Consider the following 19,512-nt stretch of genomic DNA (forward strand, 5'->3'; position numbering starts at 1 on the left):
TATTCACATTCAATAAGCTCTTTTGACCCTTTACTTGCTATCCTGTAACTCATTAGGTTATTCTTTAAAGTATTAACATTAGTGTTGGCCATAGTTAGAATTTATGTTTCGTTAGATTTGGAAAATAGAGATTCCATGACCATATTCAGTAGATAAAAAATGACTGTTAATGCATGTTTCTGTTTTTATACACAAAGACAGTACATATGCATGTGCAAAATGTCAATAGAATGAGTTGGTTTGGGCTGGTTGCAAATAATGCTAGAATCATCATGAGGTATTGGGTACCATCACAACTCACAACCACAGAGAAAAGCCCAGATCAAAGAGTGGAGGTGTAGAGTCAAATAGAAAAGTACGTAAACATAGAGAAGGTTAGGGTTGAAAACACCATATACCTCATAAAAACACGAAGATGTGGTATACCGTATACCATAATAATTATTATAAAATCATTCCATTTCCAATTCAGTTGATTTAAACTTAAAACTTTCATACCGAAAAACTAAAGAAAAGTAAAATAAAATAATCTAATAGTTTATGCTGAAAAAATAGAGCAAGCACTGTCTTTCTGACATTTACTTTCATAATATAAGGAATATGTGTGATTATTATTGTTATTATCAGTGTGTGTGTTTATCCAGCACTTCAAGGTTTTTCGCAGACTCAAGGGACAACAACATGTTAAATTCCAAGCATGTTTGTGCTTGAAATACCTTACCGCTGCATACCTTTCCCCACAAAGTGAATATAGGTATTAAAATTGAATCAATACCTATTTTTTCCTTTGATTTTATTCTTGTCCTTCTTGCTGCTCTAGGTTTTGCTGAAGCACGCTTTGATGTTCCCTTTGATACCATTGAAGCTATACAGTTGAGAGTTTTAAGAAGGTGAGTTTGATAAAAGAAGTGGAGTTTTTGGCTTAGTAGGTTTTAGGCATTCAAAATTTAACTCGGCTGCTAGGTTTGAGAGTTTTAAGAAATAAGAAGTGGAGTTTTTGGTTTAGTAGGTTTTAGGAATTTTGTTTTATTATGATTCGTATGAAAGCCTCGAAGGGTTTTTTTATAAATTTGTTTGTAAGTGTGTTTTGATATTTAAGGAGGCCCAAATAAATACAAAATACATGAAGGAGTCTATGAGTCTACGAAGGAGTCTATAAGAATGCCTGGTTAAGAAAACAAATGTTTTGATATTTGAGTAATTTTACGGATGTATTAAATTAGTACACCCTCACCCTGACAAACTATGCATTATTTGCGTGAGAGCATTCGTCTTTTGCGCAACTGTACCAAGTTTCATTTAGTAAAGATGGGAATATTACTTACTTTGTTGTGCCATAGCATAGGGATTCCAGAAACTACACTTAGCAAGTCATTATTTATCTGACTCGTGATTCTTGTGTATAAACTGGTCCTTCTGTTATACCTTATGACTACCACATAAGTATGTTCCTATTGACACTTTATGTTGATCAATTTTTGAAACATACTTAACCCGACAACTCATGAAATCAAAAGTTTCGATCTTGCTGCTAATGCTCCCATCTTTACTTTAGTTATCTGTTCAAAGGGTCATTTTTAGATTTGCTTAGGCCGCAGCCAAGTTACTACATCAAGAAAAGTATCAGGCAGATAAAACTTTGCACATCTTGTTCATCAACATTGACATTTCATTTCCTTCCTGTTTTCAGCAATCATCGGTACATTATATGTTTCCATGATGTCAAGCATCTCAATGGTCAGCCCTTTCTTCTATAGCCTACCTAAGGTTGGTGTGGCCGAACTATTGAATTAAGTCAGCGAGCAGGCGTGCCAATCCCCTTTGTCAATTAATCAGCCAGCAGGCGAGGAATCTAATTCCATAGGGATTGAATAATGGCTTGGCGGAGATTTCTTGTTTCTTTTCTTAAATGCATTAGCCATAGCTTGCAAGGGGCTTCCCGTGGGTTCGATGGAGGCAAAGATCCGTCTGACCCACTTGCTTGGTTCAGCCTAACTTCCTTCCATGGTTAGGGCAGGGGAAGAGGAATACGTGGAGAGTGCAATCACTCGTTCTGAGCGAAAGAAGGCATCAGCCGCTTAGGTACAAAAGGGCAAAAGCTTCTCTGTTAGCACGGGCCTATCAGCTCTTCCTTAATACAAACCTTCGGGAGTTCGGGCACCACACCTTGCTTTCAAAGAGGAGATTATGAATTGCATTCACCACTCTTGTACACATACTACGAATGGAACTATAAGCACTGAACTTTTTGCCCTCTCACTGTAAGCTACTTCTGCTGTACTTGATCTGGAATTGCTGGCATTGACTACCTGAGTTGGGCTGGTTCAGCCTGCTTGGCTGCATGATCCGGCGAATAAAGCCCGCCTACTATCCAGAGATGATGTAGTTGGAGAAAGGGATCTCTTCCCCTCTTGCTTTCAATCTTATTACATTTATCTACAATTGTAGCCCAGATAGTACTAATAACTAAGTATACAGGTAGAGGAGGTGAGCGGTAATCTTGTTTTGAATCGTGGGAGTCAAGACTGGTGGTCCTTCCATGATATGAGTGCATCAGATGTAGGTGGTTGTGGAGGAGTGACAGGACCAATAGCCATCATTGTAATGGAGGAAACACCATGTAAGTGTTTTTGTTTTGATTTTTTTTGTTTTTTTATTATTTGCTTTGTGTTCTCATTCCAACTTATGGTAGTAATCGTTGAGTGCCTCTTTTATCTCCAGTACCTGTTCCGCCTCAAGTATGATTCGATAGGTGGCTTTCTTTTAAAGTGAGAGATAGGATTGGTGAACCGGGCTAGGAGTTGTCCGCGCTTTACTAAATATTCCTTGATCCGGCATTGAGGGCTGTTGACGCACTCCGTGAAAGGCTGGCATGGCATACTTATCTTATTCTTATTAAGCCTACTGCGCAAGGTTGGTCTTAGATCAGCGCAAGTAACACTAATTAGGCCGATTTCTCCGGTGCACTACGATTGCTATTCTATCTTTTGGTGTTTCTTTCTTCGGTTCTTCCGCAACATGGAAGCCAGAGTATGCTTCTTCTCTTTCAAAAATGAAGCACTCTCAGTTGCTGCTCCCAATGTTTCAGAATATGAGGTTGATGTTATAGCAGCTTCATGCAGCACTGATTCATTGTGCTCGCGAACTTTTGCAAGCTTTGCACGTTTGGATGTATTCTTATCACTTTTCCTCTTTGCTTCATCTCTGTCTCTCTACCGCACATTCTTTACAGCCTGTTTTGTTAATTTCTCAACTACTTCTTTCTCCAGATCAAGAATTTTAGTATCGGTTAATTGGGGTTGATCAATGGGATTTCCTTCTGAATCTCGTGGTATGATGGGGCCATGAAACAGACAAACTCTCATGTCTCTTCTTTGGCAGAGTCCACATACTTTCAATGGAGCAAGACATGGGCGGACTTCAACGGGATCTTCCAGAGATGCCTGATATTTCAACTCGGCAATCTTTTCTGCTGGAATAACCGCATCATAGTCTACCCTACCCCAATGGCCACCTAGTTCCAATCCTCTCTGATTAGCCAAGACATCCCATTTTGCACCCCAATCATCCAAGAAAGACCCCCAAGGCATAACAGGGGCTTCAGCCATAAGACTTCTCTTTACAGAGGTAAGACCATACCAGACCCCTTCTCCATCCAACTTTTTGCTATCATTGGACTTTGTAGTGTTCACAGAAGTTCTATTCTTTTTCTCATTAGCAATAGAAGTGCTGGAATGGTCTTCCTTAGGAATATTTGTTGGACTTAAAACCCCACCGTCAACTGCTTCTATCTTAACCTCCTCCCATATATTTTCATTCTTGTGATTTGAGGCCTCATAAAAAGTATCATTATTGTTCATTCTCATTATCCATAATATTCTTTCTAGATAGAAAGCTTTCGCTGTGCTTGCTTGATCCAACACGGGATGTCTATCCAACAAATCAGGCTCAACACAAAAAACACCTAGCTTGAATGATGTGTTCATGTAAAGGCACTGAAGTATATTATTAGCATAGCATGTCGCACCTAAATTGGTCAAACCTGCAGGTGACCAAGAGCAAGAATTATATCTGACATCTTCTGCCATTAGTCTGATTTATGAGTTCCATTTGGAGGAGGAATCAACCCGCAGTGATACTTTCTTCGTTGATTGCTAAAAATGAGCTTGGTCCTTTCCTTTGATTGCAAGCAGGCAATTCAGACAATGAACACTACCAGGGAAAATCTGTTGATCTTGACAATGTGGATTGAAAGAGCATTATTTTGCAGGTCATCAAATAAGCAAGTTTTGGAGTTTTTTTTTGCTCACAGCTCTGACGCCCACAGTGCTCACAGAGTCAACACGTGTCTAACAAAAATTAAAAAAATAAACAAAACAAAAAAAAACTCTCTCCTCATCTCTTTCTCTCTCTTCCCCACATTTCCCCCCTCCCCTCCCCTTCTCTCTTCCCTCTTTACCTACCCACCAGTACACCACAAGTCTTCACAATTTTTCTTCCCCCTCCCCCTCCCCCCCACCCCAACTTCTCTTTCACTAATACTACTCACTGTTTCTCCTGAAAAGTTGGGATTAATACCAGTTTTTTTAGCCCAAGATAAAGATATTAGATATTAATTCCAATCACAGACCGCCACTTGGTTTCCTTCATCACTAAAATTCAACAATCTTGACAGCCCAAAATAACTTGATTCTGAAATCTTTCTCAACAAAGATATTAGTTGAGGTAATATCTCTATGAATAATTGCGGGCTTTACCTCAAAATGAAGCTATTCAATAGCCAATGCTTTGTTTGTAAAGCAATATCAACTCTAGTAGTTAACCATTTCAAAGAACACCTTTTTCCAGATAAACTCTTTGAACCATGTAAATGATCAACTAATGTACCATTAGGTACATAATCATAAACAAGTAACAAACATCTTGAATTACTATAATACCCATGAAGCTTAACAAGATTCTGTTGCTCAATTGAAGAAAGAATCAATATCTCATTACAAATTGCCTTCTCCAAATTCGTTCTTCGCCATTGTTTGAGGTGGTTTTACGTAGCTTTTTCACTTTAACTATTCTGTTTATCAATAAGTTGGTCTAGATACACTGAAACCATTCGTCGATAAATCCAAATCCTCATAACTGAAAACTTGTGGTAATAAACTTGGTTTAAAGATGTCGTTGTAGAAAAAGCATTGGTGGGTCCTCCTCATTTCTTGTAGATTTCACTCTTCTATATCGAAAAATCAAAGTTACAACACCAATAAGAAGCGATACGATACACAAATGACAAAGAGAACACTCTAAAAACAATGCGATTCGGACTATCAAGACGAATCCAAGGTGGGGTTAAATGAGATTGGGATTGGGATAGTGAACTATAGCAAAGAAAATGGTTACTTGGGTCGATAAATTTTACCCACAAACACCATTTTGAAGTTGACAAGATTTACACTCTGAAAAGTAAGAATCTTGTTTGTCATCCCATTCGATTTCAAGACCCATTTTTGAATTTTAAGAAACTGTTTAAGTAGTCCAAAATGTAAGATTTACAACCTTGTTCGATTGTAATTTGTATTTGAAGTTTTGAACCAAAGGCAACCATGTAAGAGAAGTGTGGGATTTTTTTTTTTTTCTAACTTAATTTCCCAACTACAATTTGAAGATGGAGCTGAAGTAGTAGTAGTACAAGGTCTAACAACCGAGAGTCTAGAACAAGAATGGTCTGAAAAATGAAAGGGTGTGTTAGAAAGATTTAGTTGACTTAATCTAGAACAATAAGAAGATTGAGTTGGCTCTTGGCTCGTGAGTAGTGGAGTTAAAAGGAGTGGAGTTGAAATGTGAATTTTGTTTTGCAATGTAGATGGCGGAGAGAGAAGAGGGTGGAAACGCTTGGTATAAAAGAGGAGAGAGAGTCTTTTGGATCATAAAATTTTTATTGACTTTTTTTGTTATAAGTGTCGCCCCTGTGAGCACTGTGGGAGTCAGAGCTGTGAGCAAAAAAAAACTCACAGCCTATTAAGGATTAGATTACAAAGGAGATTCGAATTTGAAAATAAGATGTGGGGGGAAGAAAAGTAAGAGGGAAGAGAGAGAGAGTGAGCCTGCTTTCAGCCGCAGTAGAGCCTTACAAAAGATTCTGCACTACGCCATCAGTACAATTTCAAGAAGTAGTAAACTGAGACATTGAGGCCACATATAATCATAAGCCTGCAACTAGCACGACGGGCAAAAGATCAAGTGACATTTTTTCCCCCAATATAAGCTTCAATTTGTCTCACTGTAATCCCTCTCTTTACTCTTCACTATGGGGATTCGGAAATCATGTTTGAGAATTACATGCATCCCATTACCAGATTTGACCTTCCTCGGATAGTATTGCATCATATAGAAATGGAAACAAACGGAGTTAAAACTTTTCTAGTAGTTACTGCATTGAGATTTAATACTTAAAGAACTCAGATACAAGGGTTCTAAAGCAATGGGTTACCTTCCATCAAAGGACATGGCAGTTTGTCTAATTGGAAGTTTAGAGTGTTGATTCCAGGGGCGGATGCAGGATTCAACAATAGGGGGGGCTACTAACACTAATTCTCACTACTTTTTTTTTTTTTTTTTTTTGGAGTGAATAGTTACCACTGTACTTTTGGGTTTTGAGCAAAGTTAGGGGGGGCTACAGCCCGGGTCAGCCAACTCATAGATCCGCCCCTGGTTGATTCGATACCCTGAAATGTTGCAATTGTGTTATGCTGGATGGGGTATTCAAGACCCACACGACCGCACACAAAACCGGACTACCCAAGCGCAGTAAAACTGTGGATATATTGAGCAGAAGTGCAGAACGACATTACTGAGAAAATCAATTTGTACCTCGCTACAAGAGCTGGCGGGCTTGACTGGAGTTCTCATACAAAAATCTTGCCTTCCCTACTACCTAAAAAAACACATTTGGGCATTTAGCAATGGCTAAAACTGATGTAACATTAACTATATGAAACTTAACAAACGCACCATCTTGAGAAATCTGGAAATAATTGCTTTGGCCAAGACGAGAATCCTCGGGAATTGATGAACAAGCGCAAGTTTATGGATATGCATCAGATAGACTATCTCTACTAGTAGTATCTCCTATAACTAATCTGGACCCTTAAATTCATCCGGATATTTTTCTTACACATAATATCCCAAATGAATAATTAAATCAAACACCTAAATACTATTAAGAATGACTATTTGGTCTTTTTACACCCATATAAATTCGTAGTGCCAATATTGTCTTTCAATTAAAGTGTTGTTTAATACTGTTTAATAGGAGTAATCGGTCATTTCATATAGTTGTTAATTAAAAAACCTAACCCACGCACTGTTTGAATTGTACGCACTGCAACATTAATTCCCGTTAATACCAACACTAATTAGATTAATTAAGGCAATTAAGAAATCTCTTTCTCTTCCTAATTCATGGCCAATCATCAATTTCTACTGTTATCTTCTTGGTAGGAATTGAACTGTCCATCTTCTTCCAATCCATGACTGATTTCACTTCATGGTTCTAAAAATTCCCTAAAATGCTGATCTGGAACTGGAGTATCAGGTAAGATCTCCAATACTATATATATTTCTTAATTATTAGATAATAATCTCTGATTAACTTGTGTCATTTGAAATTTGAAATTAGATCGAATATTAGACGTCTATGCTGCTGATACAAAAGATGGGCTCTCTATGCAGTAAACACCACCATTACTCAGTTGAAATTTTTGTGCCTTGCATATTTGTTTGTTCCGTTCTGTTTGTCATTGTTAGAGGCTTTATTTGTCGAGAAAACTTAAGATAGAGAGAGAGAACAATGTTATTTATAAGTTAAATTTCGTTATGTTTCTAGGCCTATACTTATGTCGTCTCTTGCTCCCATCATAAGGTAGTTACCTCAACGTTAGTTATCACATTTCTTGTTTAGTTTGTTACGGTGCTTTAAAATTGAGTATTCTACGTTTGTTAGAATGTTTTTCTGGAATACTAAACTTCTTTTTCCATTCATTGTGGGGAAAGGAGCTAGAGAGTTGGGAAAGTCTACCATTTTTAAACAGGTTAGAACCTGGGCTCTTTTATCCCCGTAACTCTATTTTTCCTCTGAGCTTACACTCTCTTATGAACTCTTTCTATGTGACTATTGTTCAGATAAAGCTTCTTTTCCAGACGGGATTTGACGAGGCGGAACTAAATAGCTATGTCTCAGTTATCCATGCCAACGTATATCAGACAATCAAAGTATGCAATAATAGAAAGGGTGTGTTGGTTGTTTTTGTTGTTTAGTCTCCAATATATTTATATTTGAAAAGCATTGCCCTTTGATGAGTCATATCTAATTTCCCTGAGCCTCATTGAATTTATTCTTACAGATTCTTTGCATGATGGGTCAAGGAATTCCTTCACAATAGAACTGATTCCTTAAAGTATTATTTGTCTGACGAGAATAAGGTTTGAATCTGTCTTTTTTGCCGCTCCAACTACGTACATTTCTAAGAGTTTCACTTTTCTACAGATTCCACAATTCAAAAGCTTTAATACTAGATTTTAGCTTGATCATATGGATTCCTTGAAGGCCACTTTAAAAAATGGTTATTTGTTTCTTTTAGAGGAGGTCAACTCTTAATAAGTATATTAATTCCTTTTCTTTTGGCATCAGGAAATTGGGGAAAAAATATCAGAAATTAGGAGCAGGTTGAGTTATCCATCCCTGACTAAACATCTTGCACAAGATATCAAAAAACTTTGGATGGATCCTGCAATTCAGGTATAGTCTGTATTATATATGTTCTATCTGCAGATTGTTTGCACTAGCACGTTTTCATTCAATCTTTTGAACTGATTCATGCATGGCTGGATGTGAATGTTCTCTCTTTCTACTTCTTTTCCACTAGCCCAGGTTCTTTTCATTCAATGGTTTTTCCGTTTTTGCCAATCCTAGGTTTGTCTGAAATGTCATTTAAAAAATGATGTATATCAGTATATGTGCTTAGAGGAGCTGCATGTATATCTCGACCAGTTACTACATAATCAAGATTAGTCACTACACCAGATTTTAAAAAAAAAAAGACAAACCTACCGACGTTTTTGTTTTGTCTTTTTGTGAGCACGCCCACCACGTGTCGTTGAACTCACCCTAAGCGTCGGATCAAGAAAAAGGGTCTCAAAAAAAAACCTGTTTCGTTCTCTCACCAAAAAGGGTCTCATCATCGATCCTCAAAATCACTCTCAAAATCACTACTCTCAAAATCTCCCAAAATCACTGCTCTCAAAATCTCTGCTCTCAAAATCACTCTCAAAATCTTCATAATATTTGATCGATCCTCTCAAATCACTCTCTTCAGCAAATCTACAATCTCTTTATCAAATCTACAATCTCTTCAGGTAATTTCAATTATTTCTTTATCAAATCTACAATCTCTTTATCAAATCTAAGCGATTTCGTTTAGATTTTAACGTTTTTTAATCCGTCTATGATTAATTCATATAATCTTTAAACATGTAATCATATTCGAAATTAGTTAAACAGAGTAGTATTGTAATCAGTTCAAATTAGTGATTCATTGATTTGTCACCGGTTTTATGCTTGGTAATGAAACCTAGAAATCTCTCAATCAACATTGTGATGATATTGCTGAGTATTATTTGTTTCAGTTTTCATGCCATACTCAGTTTTCACTTTTAATAGTTACTTAAATTGAAATTGATATTCTTTTATTTCAGATAGCAGCAATCTTTGAATTAGCTAAAGAGCACATTGTTAGTGGCCCCCGAAGCATCATTTGTTTAAGATCTACTTCGAGGGAGTTACTGAAAACATACAAACTATTTTGTATATAGACTGCAGCAGAACTGGAGCGTTTCTAGGTATGTATCAATTTAACTTCTTGTCACATTCGGATCGAAGTTTTACGTGTTTTACATTCATCTTAAGGATCGGTCAGATATCCGTTTCTTCTCCGTGTGTGGTAAAAGTTTAAGTTTAAGGACGTGCTACAAAAATAATGCACCGGTCCACAATAATGCCAAGATCGGCGACTTTGGCATCTAATAGAGTGTAGTTGTGCTAGACTGCCTATAGTTTGTTGGTCTCCTTGATGTCCTGTTCAGCATTTACTGAGAAACTATAACTACTTATGTGTTTTAACAGTAGAGTATATGTGTTTTAAGACATATGTTAGGATGATTTATCGTAATAAATAGTACCCCTTCTTTACTTTGTTATTGCTATGCTTCTTTACAATTGCATATATGTTTCTAGACTTCTAGTTAGGCATTCTCTATTCATTACCAATATCGATAAGCTGGTAGGGGTTCTCTGAAAGCGAAAAAAGAAATTGTGTATCTCCATATCTAGGCCTTAAACCCCTATGAAAAATTACGGTCCTTGTAGGCAGAAGTAGCTAGTCGTTGGCCGTGCCAAGTTCATTGTATACTTGAAGGCATCAACTGCCACCATGTTCTTAGGTATTGTGTCTCTTAAGTTTTCCCAAAGTTCCAACTCAATAGAGACCAATTCTAAAGAACAAGTCCAACATAACCCTATATGTGCTTAGAACTGAACTACAACCCAACATACAAAGCCCTATCCATTCCTTGATTTGAAAGACCACTCTTTTAAACTCTTGAGCTAAGCTTTTCTCAATATCCCATATATCCTGAACCTCCATCCACCATGGGATTCAGGCCCATAACTTCAAGGGATCACCTCTATAACCTAACAAAGGAAAAACAAGATCAAAGACCGAAGTTTACTTTGTTAAACATCTTTAGGCTAAAGAAATAGATAAGACCCTACCAATGATTTTAATTTGTTTTCTTTCTTCCTCGATGAGACTCAGTCAATTTAAAGACGTAGATTCATTCATTCATGTTCATGATTACATGTTCCACCAAATGTGACATGTCAACAACTTCGTTAATCTACTGATTTTTCGTTACTATATAGGCTGATTTGTTGGTGAATGTTATACCGTCCAAAGTTGAAAGTAACAAAGTTCCTTTTCGGTTCTTTTTTTAGGGTGTGTTTCATAGATAAAAAAAGGCCTGGGCTAGAATATCCTTGTAGGGATGAGGGATCCAACGGTCCGAAAATCAAAAACAAAAATGAAAAGAGAGAATGTGAGTTTGTTTTTGATTTTCGAACCGTTGGATCACACATCCAACAGTCTTGGATCTCGTCCCTATGAGGATATCCTCGGGGTAGACGAACTCAAAAAAAAATTGTTTGGAAAGTATGTTTCTGAAAAATAGCACCTAAAAACATTTTTTTTTTTTGGAATCACTGTGGACTTATTGTATATTTGTATATATTAGCCACTATCGATCTTCAGTTCTTCTCTGATAACTGGTATTTTGACCAACAATGAGATTCAGTTGTCACGTTGTACGGCACACATAGTGATCTTATTATACACAATGAGGATTTTTGAATGAGCATGCGAAAATTTCATGAGTTTTAAATGGATAATGAAGACTTATTATTTTGTTTTAGTTATTGATTGTTCATAATGTTGTGAAATAATATGTACTTATCTACATATTGCATTAAGTAGGGATGAGTTTGTCACGCCCGCATTTAGAGTGGATGAAGGAATCGATGGGGAGTGATGCATATCTAGATGGAATCGAATCATTCCTTGAATTCATGAGGGATAGTTTAGGAAAAGGAACTTGGTCTTCTTGTCCGTGTGCCAAGTGTTGCAATGTTCGGTGGAATGGTTGATCCAAAACCATTTTTGTTCATTTGGTTCGTTATGGATTTGACGAGTCTTACACTACATGGTATTTTCATGGGGAGTCATTTGTAAACAATGTTGGGAATTTTGAACCTTTTGGTTCATCCTCTCATAACTCTCCCGAAGATACCCATCCTCAAGAAATTAACTTTGTGAATGAAGAGCTTAGGACTGTCCAACTTGATGATTTGGATGAATGCGTAGATAAGATTAGTTCGGATGAAGATTTCAATGCGGATGAGATAAGTTCGGATGAGATTAGTTCGGATGAAAATGTGGATGTCGATTGCCATAATGAACAATGTAACCAAAATCCAGTTAATTTAAAAAAGGAGATGAAGTTCAATAATTTGTGGGAGGATGTGAAGAGACCAATATATTCCTCATGCAGACAAGAAAAGACTAAGTTATCAGTAACAATTGAGTTGATGAACCTCAAGACAAAACATCGCTGGTCCGATAATAGCTTCACGTAATTATTGGATACGCTTAAGAGATATTCTTCCCGAAGATAATACATTGCCTCTCATGCGTATATGAGGCTAAAGGGCTGATTAAATCTTTAGGTATGGACTATGAAACAATCGATGCATGTCCCAATAATTGCATTTTGTATTGGAAAACACTTGAAGCTCTTCAAGAGTGTCCTAAATGTGGTGTGAGCAGATGGAAGAATGTTGAAGCCGCTTGATCTTACGACAAGAAAAAAGGCTAAACCCGCATTACCAGCAAAGTCTTGAGATACTTCCCATTAATACCTAGGTTACAAAGATTGTATAGGTAAGGCTTTGGCTTCAATACTTGTAATGCTATCGCATTTACTTCTTACCCTTTGAATCAATCAGTTTTTAATGAAATATATGTATATATATTTTTTTTTAGTGTTCCATGGATTGCGGAGAACATGACATGGCATTCGAGGGCCGTGGTTGACGAAAATAGAGTGAGACATCCGGTTGACTCTCTCAATTGGAGCACAGTTGATGCAAAGTGGCCAGAATTTTCTGCTGAGCCACGCAATGTCCGTCTGGGACTTGCGACAGATGGATTTAATCCGTTTTCTCATTCTAATAGTTCTTATTCGTGTTGGCCTGTTATGATTGTTCCATATAATCTCCCGCCATCTCTTTGTATGGTTAAACAGTTTATTATGTTGTCCATGTTGATACCTGGGAAAAGTAGTCCAAGGAAAGACATTGATGTCTATTTGCAACCCCTAATCTCCGAGTTGAATGAGTTGTGGTCTACAGGCACCAAAACATACGACTCTCATAGTAACACCACATTTACTATGAAAGCAGTTTTGTTGTGGGCCATACATGATTTCCCTGCGTTTGGCATGTTATCGGGTTGTAAGACGGGTGGAAATTATGGTTGTCCTCCATGCGGCGAAAAGACATATTCAATTAGGTTAAAACATGGGAATAAGAATGCATATATGGGCACTAGGAGATTTCTTCCGAGGGATCATCCTTTTAGGCGACAAAAACCATTTGATGGGAAGGAAGAACATGGGGAAGCTCCAAGAAGATTGAGTGGTTCCGAGGTAAAAAGCAAAGTGGAAAGTTTTGAAACGGTTTATGGAAAGGTAGCACGAAAGAAAGGGAAAAAAAATGTTGATGATGAGGGCGTGACTGCATGGTCGAAAAGATCAAAACTCTTTGACTTGCCGTATTGGGAGGTAGCTTAATTTTCCATTTCTTAATTTGGTTTGTCGTACATCATTATACATCATTGTAATTTGTGTGTTTTCGTGATTAACAGTTCTTGTTTAGTCCTCACAATGTGGATGTAATGCATGTGGAGAAAAACGTAGCCGAGAACCTTATTGCGACAATTTTGGAAATGGACAAGAGCAAGGATGGTTTGCAAGCACGCTTAGACTTGAAGGAGATGAATATAAAGCAACACTTGTGGCCAAAAGAAGTGGGAAATAAGTTGTTGCTACCAAAGGCTGATTTTACTTTATCCCAATCTGAAAAAAAAAAAAATCTGTTCTTTGAGACCTTAGCCACATTAAAGGTACCTATAGGATATAGTTCCAATTGGAAGCAACGGGTGAGCAAGGAAGATTTTCAATTAAAAGGTTTGAAGTCGCATGATTATCATGTAATGATGCAACAACTTTTTGCCGTTATTACTCATGCATTGCTTTAAAGAACATAAGCAATTCGCGTAGTAGCAATCCGACAATTGTCAACATTTTTCAACATTCTTTGCTCCAAAGAAATATACCTCGATGAGCTTGAAGTTGCTAGACAAAGAGTGATTGAAGCGTTGTCGCGTTTTTTGAGAAGTATTTTCCTCCTTCATTCTTTGTCATCATGATGCACCTTGTTGTGCATTTGGCGGAAGAGGTAGAACTTTGTGGACCCGTTTGGTGTCGGTGGATGTATGTTTTCGAACGGTAAGTTTTATGAGTGAGCTATCTATATTTTGTTATTTGATATGAGTAATATATGTTGCTAATTTGTACTAGGATGATGAGAGACTACAAGAGGTATGTAAAGAATCCAACACATCCCCGGCATGTATTGCTAAAAGCGCTACGTTGTCGAGGAATCAATAATGTATTGTATGGAGCATATGCCCGATGGTTCAAAGGGAAGCTACAAGCGAGGTAAAGAGAGATTCATGGATGACACAGGAGAGCTGACAAATGAGAAACCTCTCAATAAGAAAGGCGTATATAGATTGAGTAATGTGCAATACGAACAAGTACGTAGATGGGTGTTGCAGTGCTCAAAACTTTCTATTCCATGGCAAAAGTAAGTCTACTCTTGTCATGTTTATAATGTTATATATGAGACTGTGAAACTCTAAAGACCTATTTAACTTGTCTCTTATGTCATTTCATTGTAGGAAATACCAAATATATTTGCAAAGATTTAAACCGAGTGGTCGTAAGAGAAAAGGCAACACCGAAACACCAATGAGTTTTATTCCTTGGTTAAGGGAACAAGTATAGTTTCAGTACCTTAGTAATCACTTAGAGTAACACGTAGGATCGTGTAGTTCTTGCAGAATAATATTAGCTTTTGTGGATTTTTTGATAGCTACAAAATGAAGAGGTTTCTCCCATCAAGAGACTTGCTGATGGTCCCAACTTCCAAACGATTTAGATAACACATACCAAGCCAATGGATATGTGTTTTCTACAGCTGAATGGGACACTAACAAGACAACTCAGAATTCTGGAATTAAAATGAATGCGATGACTAACTTTCGTGCAAGTGCAAAGGATAAGAAGCTCGTGTCTGATGATACTACTTATTATGGGATCATTAGACAAATTCTCGAACTCGACTACTTTGATTTCACTATAACTGTTTTTTGTTGTGATTGGGTTCGTGTGGAAGATAAAGTGAATGGATGTTACACTGATCCGGATATTAATTTAACATTCGTGGATTTGAGCAAGTTTAAAGGAAGTTCGAAGATTGTAGATGAGCCTTTTATTCTTGCCTCACAAGCATCACAGGTTTTTTATTGCAAAGACCTAACAAGGAGTGGTTGGAATGTCGTGTTACATGCTCCAAAGAGAATGACTAGAGACATGGATGCGTATGAAAACCCTTTAGTTTTTGAGTCAAGATTGTAACGAGACACTTTTGAGTTCATTAGTGTTAGAAGATATGTACTTCTTATGTCTGAAATCTTAGTGACTTGATTTGTCGCATGCTGATTTGGTTTTTAATATCAGCTTGTCTGAGGCAACATTTGGCAATGTTATTGAAGCGTCTGTTACTTTATATTTGTTCCATACGCTACAATTTGCATTCTAAGTTTTGGATTGCGTATCTGGGGCCTTTGTATGCTTTTGTATTGGCAGTGTATTAGGTGTTAATATTGTTTTCTGTTCGTATGTTCGGCATTGCTTGTGTATGTATAATTCTTGACGAGTTCTGGTAAGTCGGGTGTGGCTTAACTAATAAAGTTCTTCTTAGTTAAATCTGATTGCATGTATGTTATGGATGATATACTTAAATCTGATTGCATGTATGTTATGGATGATATACTTAAATCTGATTGCATGTATGGCATTATTTGCAGGTCAAGTATAGTGCTTTTCTTCCAGCTGTGTTGGGGTTTCTGCTAAGTGTGTATTTGTTGAAATCCATAGGATCGGATATGTCGGGACAGGAGAGCACAGAGGTACTTTCTTTTAAATACCTAAACAAGGTCTTTCCCTCACTAGTTACTGATATCATTCTACATAACAAATATAACTTGGAACAAAATTCGTTTATGCTCCTTGAGTTGGTCTGGGAAATGCTCCTTGAGTTCTGGCCATTTCACAGTTAACTTGTGTAGAAACTTCAAGCGGAACATTATGAGATTGATACTGGTCAATCTCAGAATCTCGCATTCTGGTACTGTATGTACAACATTCCCTTGTAGTCCACTGGGGGTCTCAAAGGAGGCTCTGAACCAGTTGATACCAAACAAGCTGTGGTCACGATCTCTTCATAGTAAATGAACCAGTTGAACTAATGACTTGTAGTTCATGAATTTTGAGGTTATTTTAAATACGTAAAATTTTAGTTTGTTAATGGTTGCTGCCTAATAGTCTATCTTTTATCCTATTAAGAGCTCAAAGCAAGCGGAAAAGAGGGCTAGGAAGACAATGTTATCACGTGAAGCTGTGATGGCTAGAGATCTCAACGGTGGCATACATATTTCTGATTCAAGTACAAAATTTAAATCTAATGAAGGGTTGGCAATTATAGGCACTCTATTTACTCAATACTAAGTTCTCTAGTCCTTTTATACTTGCAGACTCGAGGCCTTCCTTAGTATCCCGTTTTTTTTAGCATCTTGGGGGTAGGGATTTCCTTGCAACACAAATAAGAAAAACATTATAATCTATTAAATGTATTGCACTTGTACCTGATATCATAACTTTTCTTGATTCCAGGATCATCATCTAGTGATTCCCAAGTTTCTGGAGGTGGAGGTTCTTGTGGTACATATAGTATTTGTTCAGTAATTTTATTTGTTGATAGTTATTCTTTTATATATTCCCACGAATTGATTGACATATTTTTGCCTCTTCAGTAATTTTATTATTTATTTTTATTTTATAGTCTCTTCCAAAGGAAAGAAGAAAGTTGAATTTGACTCTGACGGACAGCCTGTTGGAGACGGTTCAGAAGGATTTTCTAGTTTGCTTGGTGGGACAACAAAGACACATTGTCCTATCTCTTATGAGAGTTTCAAAAATGTGCCTAGTCCAACAAAAAACATAATCTGGAGCAGCGTTGTGGTTAGTCTTCTGCTCATATCCATTATGGTTCTCTCTCTCTTTTTAGTGTGAGTCATTATGGCCTTTGCTTCATCTTCTTTTCTCTCTACCAACTTCACGCCCCCCATTTCAATCTCTTTCTCCAAAACCAACTCACTTTCAAGAACTTTCTCTCTGTTTACGCTACTACTACTACTACTCAAGTTGGTTTTCAAAGAGAGACCAAGACTAAAACTGGTCTTGAAATTACTAAACTTGGTATCTCTGATGAGATTGTTTCTGCTCTTGCTTTGCTCGTCGGGGATTACTTGCAAGCTTCCCATTCGTGTACTTTGTGTTTTATAAAATGTTAAAGTATTGTTTTTTTTGTGGGAATGGTGTTGTGGGTTTATGTGTAGAGTGTTTGTTTTGGGTTTTGTAGGTGAAAGAATGTATTTTTAGAATGTTAGAGTGTTGTTGTTTGGGTAAAGGCAGAAGAAAATGGGGATTGGACTATTATTTATCTAACGATAAATATAAGATACATTAGATAAGGGATCCGTGGATTTACCTTGTACAGAAAGAGAAGTGGACTCTATAGAATGGCACTAACTGCTGTCTCATGAGAAATGACAATGTATAAGGATATAAGGAGAAGCTAATGTACACGCACACCTAGAAGAAACAAATGTCACAATAGTCATTTTCTCATTCTTAAGGTTTGCAATGGTTATAATCCTATGTTCTACTAAAACAGACAAGACTTTTGATGGAACCTTGGGTAACCAAATATATTGCAAAGGTTCGAACGAAAATAAAGTCCATAGGTCTCTACTGTCTAGTATATAACTTCATTTATGATTCTGTACAGAACCTGTTTTCTATACTTTTGTACCTATAGCAGTGGAGTAACATGAAAGGGATAGTATTTATTGAAACATATCTAGAATAGGTACATTAACTAAAATAAAACAAGAAGGAAGAGAAAAGAATAAGAGATAATATTTGAAGAAAAAAACAAATATCTAAAGCAATAATAAGTACACAAAATTGCTGCTGGATTAACTTTACAAGCAGCTAGTCACTACTCATCCTGATTTACTATGAGATGAAAGACTTTTGTAGTTTTCTCTGTTCTAAATCTTCTACATAATAAGTATGAAGTTTGGAAGAAAATGGTCTTCTATTCTACTGCTGAGTTGTAATCATTCGCAAGCGTTGTAATTATGAACTGTTTATTGCTCTGACGACTCTCGAACTTGACCAGCAAACGACCGTTGTAATTAACTAGTTTCTTCATAAATCATTACCTATAAATTTTTATATGACATGTCAAAAACAGAAACTCCAGTTAGCACTAGTAAGCGATACTATAAAGTTATTTCTGACATCTTTTGGTTTGAGCAATCTTGTGAAAAGATGCAAGCCATTTAACTATAAATTACAAGATTGTATACTAGTATTCTTTCATTGTTAGTGGTATTTGGCATATAAAATAATCGAATATGTGCTGTTTGATAGTTTGACCGTTTCAAATGTCTTTTATTAATATTAGATTCTTATACAGAAAGAATACAATGTGGATGATGCATACAAAAAGATAAATCTGAATAAGGTCGCCAAAAGCTTTAGGGAGTTTAAGCATCGTCTCCGCGTGAAGTACTATGACAAGTATGACAATGACGTCGATAGGAAAAGGAACTGCCCAACAGGAGTGAAATTGGAAGAATGGGAAAAATTCGTGGATAATGAATCTAAACCTTCGAGAAAACTCATGGGACAAAGGGCAAGACGGCTAGAGAAGCCGTGAAGGCTTTACATACATCGTAGAAGGGGAGCAAACAAGGACAGTCCATGATATGGTACTAATCTACCTTGTCAATTGCTAATTTTATTCGTAACACCATATTTACTTCTAACAGAGTTGGTAATGTTTTGTAGAAATCGAAAAATCCGAATGTTAAAGTGACTAGAACGGATTCATATATGGCTATCCATACTCACAAGGATGGCTCTTTTATTGCGCCAGAAAGGATAGTGAGTTTGACTGCCTATTTTCATTAATGATGAATCTGACCACCGCCTATTTTCTGTTCTCTTTTATATACTGCTTCTGAAATTTATTAAATGTCTAATATGTTGTCATGATAGGAAAGAATCAAGGCTATAATTGAGGATGACCCCCTAGCGTAAACTTGGACCTAGACCATGATCCGGTTGCTCAAGTGTGTGGCCCCCGATAAATTTGGTCGAAAGTGGGTATGAGTGTTGGCATATCAAAGACATCCCTTGCATCATCAGCTCCCCGCTAAAGAGCAGCTTTGCCAACAAAAGCAACAACACTCAATGCTTGAAGAGCGGTTTGGAAGTTTGGAGCGACAAATGGTCACCATCACTAAGATCTTCTTTGGAGACAAGAAAAGAAGTGGCGGTCAGCAATCACATAGAAGGATCGCTTCAGATTCATCACCGACGCCAAATGTATGATTTGAATGTGAGACATTGTGCCTAGGGGCTTGAGCTAAT

The 19,512-nt window shown here is 37.0% G+C and overlaps 1 long non-coding RNA gene across 1 annotated transcript; it reads left to right on the forward strand.

Moving 5' to 3' along the window:
- The first annotated feature begins 9,808 nt into the window (after positions 1–9,808).
- On the forward strand, positions 9,809–18,760 carry LOC147477568 (uncharacterized). The gene is made up of 7 exons (XR_015208211.1): positions 9,809–9,891; positions 15,816–15,917; positions 16,354–16,453; positions 16,542–16,586; positions 16,681–16,728; positions 16,850–17,028; positions 18,554–18,760. It is a non-coding gene; the product is annotated as an uncharacterized LOC147477568 (long non-coding RNA).
- The last annotated feature ends 752 nt before the right edge of the window (positions 18,761–19,512 follow it).

This window comes from Coptis chinensis, chromosome 9 (genome assembly GCF_015680905.1).
Source record: "Coptis chinensis isolate HL-2020 chromosome 9, ASM1568090v1, whole genome shotgun sequence".
Classification (NCBI taxonomy): domain Eukaryota; kingdom Viridiplantae; phylum Streptophyta; class Magnoliopsida; order Ranunculales; family Ranunculaceae; genus Coptis; species Coptis chinensis.